Here is a 13025-nt window from a genome sequence, read left to right on the forward strand (position 1 = left end):
TTAAATGAAGTAGAAACTGTAGCTTTCACAGAGGAGTGTAGTGCCTTATTGCAAAACAAATCCCCTCCTAAATTAAAGGATCCCGGTAGTTTTTCTATCCCTTGTCATATAGGGAATGTTTTTTTTTATAAAGCTTTGTGTGATTTGGGTGCTAGTGTCAGTGTCATGCCATCGTCTATCTGCGCTAAACTTAATATGGGAGAATTAAAAGTTACTAATATAACTTTGTAAATGGCAGATCGTTCGATAAAATACCCCTTAGGTATTTTAGAGGACGTACCTGTCAGAGTTGGTAAATTTTTTATTCCTGTTGATTTTGTTGTTTTAGACATGGCAGAGGATACACAAATACCCATTATATTAGGTAGGCCTTTTCTCCATACTGCAAGAGCGATTATTGATGTTAAAAATGGTAAACTAACCCTCTCTGTAGGTGACGACAATGTTACTTTTAATTTAGGGAAGGTTTTGAAAGGGCCTATGCTAGAGGAAAATTGTTGCTATATTGATGTAATTGATATAATGGATGATATTTGTGATGATAGCTTGCCAAAGGTTCTTGCGAAGGATCCCCTAGAGGAAGTTCTCTGTGGGAACTTATCTATAGACAATACAAGCGTTTGGGGTAATGAGTTACAAGATGTTGAAAAGGCTCTTTCCTTAGCAGAGTTAAGCCCCGAGGAAACATTGAAGGTATTAAATTTACTTCAGGAATCAAAACCTGTAGAGGTCAAGAAACCTGAGCTAAAACCTCTCCCTTCTCATTTAAAATATATTTTTCTTGATGAACAGGAACTACACCCCGTGATCATCAGTACTTCACTTATTGACCTACAAACTTCCCAACTTCTAGGGGTTCTCAAAACCCAAAAGAAAGCTATTGGGTACAACATTGATGATCTCAAGGGTATTAGCCCCGACTTTTGTATGCACAGGATACATCTAGAGGACAATTACAAGCCCTGCATTCAACCCCAACGAATACTAAATCCCAACATGCAGGAAGTAGTCAAGAAGGAGGTTATGAAATTACTTGATGCAGGTATTATCTATTCTATTTCTGACTCCAAATGGGTAAGTCCTGTGCAGGTAGTGCCGAAGAAAGGTGGGATGACTGTGATAACCAATGAAAAAAATGAATTAATTCCCACTAGAACTGTAACAGGGTGGCATATGTGCATTGATTATTTTAGATTAAATATCGCCACTAAAAAGGACCACTTCCCTCTTCCCTTTATAGATCAAATGCTTGAGAGGTTAGCCAATCACAAATTCTTTTGCTATTTGGATGGGTATTTGGGATTTTTCCAAATTCCGATTCATCTTGAAGATCAGGAAAAGACTACTTTTACATGCCCTTATGGCACATTTTCATATCATAGAATGCCCTTTGGTTTATGTAATGCACCCGCTACCTTTCAACGTTGTATGATGAGCATTTTTTGTGATTTCATAGAGTCTATTATGGAGGTCTTTATGGATGATTTTAGCGTATATGGTTCTTCATTTGATTCATGCTTAATTAATCACACTAAAATTTTGAAAAGATGTGAAGAGTGCAACTTAGTTCTTAATTGGGAAAAATGTCACTTCATGGTGATAAAGGGAGTAGTCCTAGGTCACATTGTATCTGATAAGGGCATACAAGTAGACAAAGCTAAGATATCAGTGATTGAGCAATTACCTCCCCCAATTAATGTTAAGGGAGTTAGAAGTTTCTTGGGTCATGCGGGGTTTTATCGCCGTTTTATCAAAGATTTTTCTAAAATTACTAAACCACTTACTCAGCTTTTGCTCAAGGATGCTCCTTTTATTTTTGCTGGCGAGTGTCTTGAGGCTTTCAACAGGATTAAGCAGGCTTTGATATCGACACCCATCATATATGCTCCCGATTGGAACCTTCCTTTCGAGATCATGTGTGACGCAAGTGACTTTGCACTAGGAGCCGTGCTCGGACAGAGGAAGGACAAGGTTTTGCATGCTATTTATTATGCAAGCAAAACCTTGGATGAAGCTCAAGTCAACTATGCCACTACGGAAAAGGAGTTCCTTGCTGTTATTTATGCTTTAGAAAAATTTAGATCATATCTTGTTGGTTCTAAGGTTATTGTTTTTACTGACCATGCAGCATTGAAGTACTTGATAGCCAAGGCGGAATCAAAGCCAAGGCTACTCCGATGGGTTCTTTTGCTCCAAGACTTCAACATTGAAATAAAAGATAAAAAGGGAGCAGAGAATGTAGTGGCAGATCACTTGTCACGAATCAGGTATGATGAGGGTAAGGATTCTCTTTCTATAGATGATTCATTCCCTGATGACAACCTGTATGTAGTTGTAGAGCAACACCCTTGGTATGCAGACTTAGCTAATTATTTAGTGGGTGGTACTCTACCTCCTGACTTGTCCTACCAACAGAAAAAGAAATTCCTTTATGATGTTAAACATTATTTTTGGGATGATCCTTTTTTGTTTCGTGAGTGTGCAGATGGATTATTTCACAGTTGTGTTCCCGAATGGGAAGCTCATGGCGTTCTTACCGATTTTCTTACCTCACCTTATGGAGGACATCACGGCCCCACTAAAACGGTGGCTAAGATTAATGAGTCCGGCTTCTATTGGCGTACTATGTTCAAGGATGCTAACACTTTTGTGCAGGCTTGTGACTCTTTCCAGAGGACTGGCAACATTTCGCGGAGGCATGAGATGCCCCAAACCGGGATTCTTGAAGTATAAATATTCGATGTTTGGGGTATTGATTACATGGGGCCGTTCCCATCTTCCAATGGGAATTGCTACATACTCGTAGCCGTCGATTATGTGTTAAAGTGGGTCGAGGAAATAGCTTCACCAACAAACAATGCCAAGGTAGTCATCAAGCTCTTCAAGAAGACCATATTGCCGAGGTTTTGTGTTCCACGGGCTATTATTAGTGTTGGAGGTACTCACTTCCATGAAAGACAATTGGATAACCTCCTTAAGAAGTATGGTGTATATCACAGAACCGGGCTTAGTTACCACCCTCAAACTAGTGGTCAAGTTGACGTCTCTAATAGGGAAATCAAGGCGATCCTAGAAAAGTTAGTAGCCATGTCAAGGAAAGATTGGAGTATGAAGCTCGATGACAAACTTTGGGCATACCGAACAGTATTCAAGACACCAATTGGTACTTCGCCTTATAGATTAGTCTATGGTAAGGCATGTCATCTTCCTGTGGAATTGGAGTACAAAGATTTTTGGGCGATCAAGGAGCTTAACATGGACTCTAAGGTCGCGGGTAAGAGAAGACTCCTCTAACTCAATGAGTTAGATGATTTTAGATTGTCGGCATATGATAGTGCGCAAATCTACAAGGAGAAGACCAAGAAGTGGCATGACAAGAGGATCTTACCAAGAGAGTTTGCACCGGGTGATAAGGTTCTTCTCTTCAATTCTAGATTAAAGATTTTCCAAGGAAAGTTGTAGTCTAGGTGGTCCGGTCCCTTCACTGTCACAAGGGTGAACAAATTTGGCTCGGTAGAGTTGGTCAATGACAAGGGTGAAGAGTTTAAGGTAAATGGCCAACGATTGAAAGTGTATCATGAGGGCGCTACTAGTAGAGATGTGGAGGAAACCCTCCTTACTCCACTTCCAACCTGAGCATCAAGGTGGTAAGAAAGTCAAGCGGGACCTTGATAAACTAGCGCTTTGCGGGAGGAAACCTGTATTTCTTGCTTTCTAGACTAGTTTTCCTTTTTCTTTATTTTTATTTTAAAGAGGAGAGGAGAGTGAAATTTTACCATTTATAAGTGTTTTTGTACATGTATAGGTTTGAGAGGTAAAGAGACTTAGAAAAGTTTGAAGACGAAAAGAAATCGAAGAAAAGCTAAGTAAATCCGACTGGGAACGGGCCCGATCGGGTGTGATACGCCCGATCGGGCGCACAAGCAAGGATAATTTTCAACTTTTATTTCTCCCGATCGGGCAAGGCTGCCCGATCGGACGCGCAAATAGAGTTGGAAATTGGAGCTAAATTAGCCCGATCAGGCGAGGTTGCCCGATCAGGCGCATATCGAGTGAAGGAAAAGAAATCTCTGACGAAGCTCGCCCAACCGGGCCAGTGAAAGGGCGAAATTTTTGTTCGTATTCACGCTCAATTGGGAGGAGCTCGCCCGATCGGGCGCGCAACCAGGGTTCTTTATTTCAGCATTATCCGCCCGATCGGGCGCGCCTTATTTTGGCCGACCCTTTTAAATCATTTTCCTTCTTTCTTTCCTCACTTTCTTCTTCTTTCATCTTCTTCACCATTACTTTCTCTCTCTAAAACCTCCATTTTTACACCTTCAAACTTACTTAATTTCAAGATCTTCTCCAATTCTTCCATCAAAACTCAAAATTTTTTGCATATTTTTAATCCTTTTATCTTTCTCTGCAATCTACACCTAATTTCTACCACATTCTCTTAATTTTCTCAAAACCCTAAGAGAGAGAAAGTCTTCAATTCCTACATTTTCTAATCACAAATGGCTCTCAAGAGATCAAGAACTGTAAGGGGGAAAGCTCAAGGCAACAAGAGGCTAGAATTGACCCGGAATTGCAAGTTCCGGGATGGGAGAGGGTGGTCATCACCACCCAAGGGCAAAAACAAAGGATGATCAACCTCACTTCAAGGCAGGTAATTCCTACTCGTTTTGTTCATCACCCCACCCTTATTAGATTAGGAATTGGTAAGCATGTAGAATAGTTGTTCAAGGGAATTGGCATGAGTGGTTTCTTTAACATGCATTATGATTACTTAACTTTAGAATTCGTTTCTAGTTTTAATGTCATAAAATCTAATGCTTTAATTTCTCATGTTCAATTTAGATTACTTAATAATGATGTTAGATTGACATTGAAAGAATTTGGCAAACTTTTTGAGTTAAAATCAGATAGGCCAATTGAACCTCCCCAAGACATCATTGTCGTTGTCTATCGATCCCTTATGGAGGATCCTAATTTGAACCTCCAACATGCCAAGGGCACTTGGATACAACATCCCAAGGGCACTTGGATACAACATCCCGTGCCAAAGTTTTGGCAACAGTTTGTTGGCCTTACCATTTTTGGAAGGCATGAACCCGCCAATGTTAGGCGGGATGAGCTTGAATTGCTAGGGTCATACATGATCCCTAGGAGCGAAAAGCTCAACATAGTCCACAAAATGGCCAACCACTTCCAACGGGTGGCCAATGCGGCCGAGGCGGGTAGGTCTAGGGTACCCATTTATTTTGGTGGCCTAGTAACACACATAGCTGTCAAACACCTTAACTTTGTCCCTAAAAATGACGGTAAGGTAGCCGGCCCAACTATTATGGACCTACCCAATTTAGGTGGCCTTAATTGGATTAATGTCATGGGAGGTGAGACTTGGTGGGTGATTCAACGGGAATCGGGTAGGAGGGATAATGCTTTCACTTTACCCAACCCCACCTTGTCCAAATTTGAGAAGGGAAGCCTTCTTACACTTTCGAGATTAACGGTCAAGGTGAGGTTCAACCACCTCACTCTTCACCTCAACCCCACCAATCTCCCATAGACCACTCACCTCATCACCATTCACCACACTACACACCACCTCCACCCTTTACATATGATATTCCCACTTCCTCAACCAACTACAACATTGACCCCAACGCCCCTTATGATTTTTCGCCTTTTAGGAGCCAATTGGATAGGATTGAGATGGGGCAAGGGAGAGTTGAGGGTATGGTTAGGGACTTGGACACTAGAGTAGGGTTTATAGATAGACGGGTGGGGTATGTGGAGAGGAACCTCGGGAGGGGTCTAGGGTACCCCGATTGGTTCCAATATCCGCAAGGTGGATATACGAAACCAAGTGCCTACGGTACCTATGTAGACTACTCATCGGTCCATGGTTATGGGACCGATGTACCTTTTGGTGGGCTTGGGGGGAATGTGGACCCTAACTACTTTGCAGGTGGTTCGGGTTATGGTGGTGGTGGCTCTAGCCATGGAGGAGCCGGTTCTAGCCACGGAGGAGGCTATTCGAGGATGGATGAGGATGAGGAGTAGGCTACACTCCCAAGTCAATGAGGGCATTGCTTGATTTGGCTTGGGGGGGTGATCTTTTGCTTGGTAATTCTCTTCCTTTTCTCTTTTTATTTGCTTTCTAGTATAGTTTTTATTGCTTTCCTAGTGTAGTTTTTTATTGCTTTCTTATGTATGAAAAATACAAAAATTGAAAAACAAAAAAATTCAAAAATACGTTCCAATGAATTGTAAATCATGCTTCCCTGTGCCCCTTACTTGAGAAAATTTGTTTTGATTTTTGGTTATTGATAATGAGCATTGTGGATTTGTTGGTCATGATTTGAAGTTTAATTGCTTGGATTCCTAAACATGCGTCAATTTTGCCAACTATTTGTGAATATAGTGCTTGACTAGTTGATTTGGTTAGGAAATGTGTGATAGTTCCATATTTCCAAGTATGTCAAAGAATTTGAGTATTGGATTGCAACTATGAGTAGTGTTTCATGACTTATTATTATGCACATGAGGAGGACGAAAGCGTTCATTCTTTTAGGTAGCCTTAAGACTATTAGATACATTTGTTCCCTTCTTGTTACCCATGTAGTTGCTTGTGCCCTTTTATTGTTTATTTAGCCATATTACAAGCCTATATGAGCCCCATTGGTTAGTAGTCCCAAGCTTGGATTGAGGGAGCTATTAGTTGGTGAGGTGAGGGAGTTGTGGTGTGCACATTATTTGCACAATGTGGGAATAAAAGAAGAGTTATTGTTCTTTGATTTTTGATTGGAAAATATTGATATGTTGTGTGTCAAGGTTGAAATTTCCAATATGAGTTAAAAAGAAAAAATAAAAGAGCATAAGAAAAAAACTAATGCTCAAATGTTCTATTTCAAGGTTGTTCAAGAAAAAAAAAGAAAAAAAAGAGCAAAAGAAAAAAAAAAAAAAGAATGAGTTCAAAGTTTGTTTTTCACTCAAGTTCTACATTATCATATTTTTATGAGTGATTTTTGTAAGTATTGGGATTGTTTATGATGATTGGAGTTGTATTTGGTGGTTTTTGTTGGAGTTAGTTATGTTGATGGGGATGTATGATCATCATTTATTTTGATCATGGGTTTATTAGGATTTGGCTCCCTTAATGCATAGCTTTTCTCTCACATACTCCCAAATTTATCCTACATTAGGCAGCGGTTCAAACCCGGTCTAAGGCACCAGTTTGAACCGCTGCCTATTTGAGGGGTGCCAAAAACCCCCTATTTGGCACCGGTTCAAAACCGGTGCCATAGGGTTTAATAGGCACCGGTTAACCGGTGCCATAGGGTGAAATAGGCACCGGTTAACCGGTGCCTATTACTGCTCTCCCGCCATTTTTTTTTTGGGTGGTGGATAGTTTAGGCACCGGTTCCTACCTAACCGGTGCCTTTTGTATATATTTTTTTTTTTTCGTTTTTTTTTCCATCGTGCAATAATATTTTTTAAAAAAAACCTGCAATAATAATACCCTGTAATTCCAGCAATTATATTAAATATAATAATTAATAATTTTATTATTATAATAACTAATAATAATATTATTAATTATTATATACAAAAATAATATTAGATACAAGAATTCAATTATATATATATATATATATATATATATATATATATATATATAAATATTCCCAAACGCAATACAAAAAAAAAAAAAAAAAAAGTTGCTTACATATATACAAATAATAGTAAGTACACATATATAATGAATAATAAGTTATATATAGTTCAAAAGTTAACATAAATAATTTACAATTACAATGCATGCCATTTACATGTTGAAGGTGATGAAAGACGCCAACATGTCACGAACTTCATTAAGCTCCTTGATTGTCAACGGACCATCCATTTGGACCTTGCAAAACTTGAAATACAAAAACATTATTTTAAAAATAATTAATTAGGCAAAAAATATGTATTTAATCAAATATTACCTATACGACTTCTATATAGCCCATTTACTATATTACTTATCAAATGAACTATTTCTTTCTCATAACATGTCAATGTTGGGTAGTTGTATGTGTGTAAGCCCTAAAATTATATAGGAGAGCATTTTATTAAGGTTTATGACGGTTTTTACCCAAAATGGCCCGAATATGGCCTATATGACCTTACTTTGCCCATTTCCTACATTTCTTATTAAATGAACTTTATTTATCTCATAACATGTCAATATTATCTAGTTATAGGTGTATAAGGAAAGAAATCACATCAAAAGAGCATATTAACACAAAATGGCCCTAATATGGCCCATATGACTTCTATTCAACCCATTTTCTACCTTTCTTGTGAAATAGCCTTTTTGTTTCTCATAACATGTCATTGTTGGATAATATTAGGTGTCTAAGGCTAGAAATCACATCAATATAGCATTTCAAGAAGTTTAACAACGCATTTTACTCAACATGGCCCAAATAGGGCTTATATGACTTCTATGTAGCCCAGCCATTTTCTACATTACTTATCAAATGAACTATTTCTTTCTCATAACATGTCAATGTTGGGTAGTTGTATGTGTGTAAGCCCTAAAATTATATAGGAGAGCATTTTATTAAGGTTTATGACGGTTTTTACCCAAAATGGCCCGAATATGGCCTATATGACCTTACTTTGCCCATTTCCTACATTTCTTATTAAATGAACTTTATTTATCTCATAACATGTCAATATTATCTAGTTATAGGTGTATAAGGAAAGAAATCACATCAAAAGAGCATATTAACACAAAATGGCCCTAATATGGCCCATATGACTTCTATTCAACCCATTTTCTACCTTTCTTATGAAATAGCCTTTTTGTTTCTCATAACATGTCATTGTTGGATAATAGGTGTCTAAGGCTAGAAATCACATCAATATAGCATTTCAAGAAATTTTAGGACTTACCTCATCAAGCTGTTGAGTGTCCGTACAATGAGTCACAATGTCAAGCATGAATCTCATCACATACAAAGCACAATCAAGTCCATTCTCTTGTTGTGCGCACTAGCATATGACAAACAAATCACATCAGTGAAACATGCAAAGGAAATGAGCAAATATTTACTACCATAGATTTTCAAGATAATCACAATAATATCATGTAAATTACCAACGGTGTCTTCCATGTTGGACCCTTTGGAGCACGACAATGTAGCTTCTTCATAACACTGTAGTATAAAAAATACAATCAAATTTGATTAGTCGTATGATTACTAAATTAGTTATTATTAGCAATAATCATCACTATAGGTTGCTATATATATTTACTTTTGCAATATAGACTTCACGAGCCACTTCTCCGATGATCGAGCTGAATCAAGGTGATAAATTGTGTTAGTGGAATTACAAATCACCATGAGGCTCCAATGCTCCCTACATAAGTTCACAATAGACAAGGTAATTAATATTTAGGAGTCAACATATAATGAGGCCAAATCGATTGAATTTGACATGGTTAGTCATACTCTCTATAACATGGGGCGAATATGAACTTGTCTCCCGCACGCGTTGATTCCCTTATACTCTGTTCAACATAGTACAACACGTCATGGGGGTTGCCTATGATTTTAGTAGTGGATAACTGCTCGGGGCATAACCACCCAACTTTACACGGAGAATCAGTGTCAGTTAAGTGCTCCTGTAGTGCTCTGCGTGCATGAACATTGATTAATTTATCAGATGTAGGATAATCACCATCAATTTGAATAACTTGAAAAAAGTATGAACTTTATGTAGGCATTGAAGTACCTCATGAATGTTTGAATGAGGGAAATGTTAAGCTTTGCACCACGTAGAAATTCCTTCACATCTTCTTTGCTGATCCATGCAATTGCATCCTCATCATAGTGGAATATTGCCTTAGGAAGTGCAACATCCATGGGATCGACCAAATGACAAGCACGGTTGTGAAGAAAGGTCATGTCTGTAGAGAGCGATTGAAGAACAATGTCTTCAACAATTGGAGTAGGTGGCATGGGTGAACCTTTCGAAGAGTGCAACTTCGACGCTTGTTCACTCTTGGACTGTTGTTCACTAAGCTTCTTCTTAGGTTGATCAATTCTTTTAGGCTTCTCCACCCTCTTTCTCTTTGAAGTTTTGCTTCCATTGGAAATCTGAAATAGTTTGAGAAATAATAAATTTCAACTCACAATCACTTATAATAGGCAAGTGAGTAGCCATTTCGGGTCAAAATGGCTTTTTTTTATGAATTTGACCCAAAAACTTAGAACTTGGCGATTTTTATGTAATTTCAAATGACAAACACATATAAATATGTGATTATGAGTTGTTTTGAGATGCAAGGAGTTTATAAGTTGAGAAATGAAGAAAATAGGCAAGTGAGTAGCCATTTCGGGTCAAAATGGCTTTTTTTTATGAATTTGACCCAAAAACTTAGAACTTGGCGATTTTTATGTAATTTCAAATGACAAACACTTATAAATATGTGATTATGAGTTGTTTTGAGATGCAAGTAGTTTAAAAGTTGAGAAATGAAGAAAATAGTCAAGTGAGTAGCTAATTTACCTCCTTATTAATCAACTTCACCCATGCACGTGGCCAATCAACGAAGCTACCTACAGCTTGCCAAAGTGCTGTTATCTCAACCTCCTCTATCGGTACGGGTAGTGGGATGTCTTCGAACCCCGCAACCACTGAATCGATCCCAACCGAGTAATGATGTGGCCCCGCCATAGCACCCGTCGTCGGTTGGGCACTACCATACGCCACCAAACTCAACACGGTACTATTTGCATGCCCCGGGGCTAGAAGTGCACACCGGGTGTCTTCCTACACAAGTAAATATATAAAAAGAAGATAGTTAAGTAGGACTTTTACAACAGCATAGTTATAACAAAATTCATTAAGGTAGAGGGTTACAAATTACCTGTAACTCTAGAAATTCATGCGGTGTTGGATTTTCAAGCTCCCTCGAGTCCGCATGTGTAGGAGTAGGAACCTACAACAGTACATCAATCATTGCACCTAAAATCTCAATTAACTCGGTATTTTAAAACTTTTAATAACCCAGTTGATTTTACCTAAGGTGACACATCTTCACCACGTATCTCATCTCCTCCATGTCTATCACCTTCTCCTTGTCCTTTTGGTTCAGAACATGAGTCGACCGGGGTACGAGTGAGAAACAGCAAAGTCGGTAAGTTCATCAGCTTCGCCCAAGCATTCAATTCACCAACTATCTCGTTGCGTACTTGTTCCTTAATTGATGCCACCTTGGCATCCAACTCCCCCGGTGAGTTAACACTGGCTCGAGATGTACCCGATTTTGTGTATTCGGGACCCATCACCTTATTCCATCCAAGCAATGACCCTCCCGAACCTACTACTCGTCCTGGATGGTATGGCCTTCCCAAAGCCATGGTGAAAGGGTCATTCTCAATACTTGGTTCAAATTTGCCCTCCACCATCTCTTGAGTGTGCTCAAGCTATAGCATAAGGAAAAATGAAGTCAGTAAAACAGTTAATGGTTAGATGCAAAAGTGACTTAATTTCAACAATTCATAGGTAACTTACTAGCTTATCCGCCAGTTTTTTGGCTTCCGGACCCTTGATGAACCATTTTCCGGTTTTCTTATCAAACGAATGGAGAGAACAAAAGAAATCACCGGCACGACTCACCAAGGTAGTGATCGTGGAACTAGAGGGTTCCTTCGATGCCACTAGAAGCGCTTTAGGGTATAAACCCGAAGCGGCCCACTCAGGTCTCTTTTCAGCAAAAGTCTTAGGACCCATACGATGGACGTATTCCTTCTTTTCTGCATTCGCTTGATTTTGCTCTCGAAGTTCCTACAAAACAAAAAATGTTAGTCTCATTAATACAAAAAGTGTCAAGCTATTATTCAATTGACATCAGATTTACACAAACTTACAATGGCTTTCTTTTGACTCTTCATTCTAACAAACTCTTCCCAATCATCTTTTGACACGGTCGGCCATATTTGCCACGGGAGACGGTTATCCTCTTTGGCATTCTTCTTCTTTGTTTGCACCTTCTTCTTCTTATGGATCCACCGATTAGTCAACTTGGTCTTAAAGCCTCTGAATCTTTCCCCTAATAAAGAGATAAACACCCTTTTCTTCTTGGGATCATTAGAAATAGAAAACTGCCTCTGCAAGCACAAATTAAAACCGATTATTGGTTTCTATTTAAAAACAATCATAAGGTTAAGGTATCTTAAATTGTCTAAATGTGCCAAAAACACACTTACCCTTGTATCATCCCAAAATGCTTGAATCAAACCCGGAGGTACTTGCCGCATTACAAGTGTAATGGGGATTTTCCGCGAACATAAGCCAACTTGATTAGCATATTGTCGACGCCATTTGGGCCCGGGTTGGCCTTTGTTGTCATACTCCAAGACCATGGGACCGTCCGGTTTCTTAAAGCTTCTCGTCGGACCCCTTGTTTTTCTTTCAGCCAGTGCCTTTTCCCCCCCTCCACCACCTGTGTTGTTTTCATCTTGTCCTTGGCCTTGACTTTCAGGAGTCGAGTTCTCACCAACAATCTCACGTGCTGTATTTTCAATGGCCGGTGCACGTTCAGCTAACATTTCAAAATCGTCAAGCCTACGCTCGAACTCATCTTGAGCCTGATCCTCTGGCTCACCCAAGTCATCCTCCTTATTCACATTATAAGGAGCATCACTATCATCGGAGTCGTCATCCTCGTACTCGTCCTCATACTCATCATCGTCAATGTCCTCTACCAAACGAGGATCATGATCGTCCGCCATGAGATATAAGCACCTGTCAAAGCAATCATAAAACAATATTAGTGTATAGTAAAGTATATGCATGATAGTTATTATGGTTATGTAGAAGCTATTTTAGCCATTTTCACCTACTTATTACGGTCCTATAACCTTGTATATGCATGATAATGAGTACAAAATACCAATTTCAATCTACATATGGAAAATAGGTTGTTAGAATGAATAAATGTTAGTTCATACACAAAACAAAGGAGTTGGGTTAAG

The 13025-nt window shown here is 38.9% G+C and overlaps 1 long non-coding RNA gene across 2 annotated transcripts; it reads right to left on the reverse strand.

The window, feature by feature from the left end:
• Positions 1–8934: 8934 nt before the first annotated feature.
• On the reverse strand, positions 8935–9877 carry LOC145585962 (uncharacterized). 2 transcript variants are annotated; one of them, XR_014100778.1, is made up of 4 exons: positions 9778–9877; positions 9495–9677; positions 9140–9402; positions 8935–9033 (listed from the first exon to the last, which is right to left on the reverse strand). It is a non-coding gene; the product is annotated as an uncharacterized LOC145585962 (long non-coding RNA). The 2 variants fall into 2 exon arrangements; XR_014100771.1 differs by having other exon boundaries at positions 9004–9402.
• Between the last annotated feature and the right edge of the window lie 3148 nt (positions 9878–13025).

The sequence above is a fragment of the Chenopodium album genome, chromosome 1 (assembly GCF_948465745.1).
Source record: "Chenopodium album chromosome 1, dcCheAlbu1.1, whole genome shotgun sequence".
In the NCBI taxonomy this organism is placed as follows: Eukaryota; Viridiplantae; Streptophyta; class Magnoliopsida; order Caryophyllales; family Amaranthaceae; genus Chenopodium; species Chenopodium album.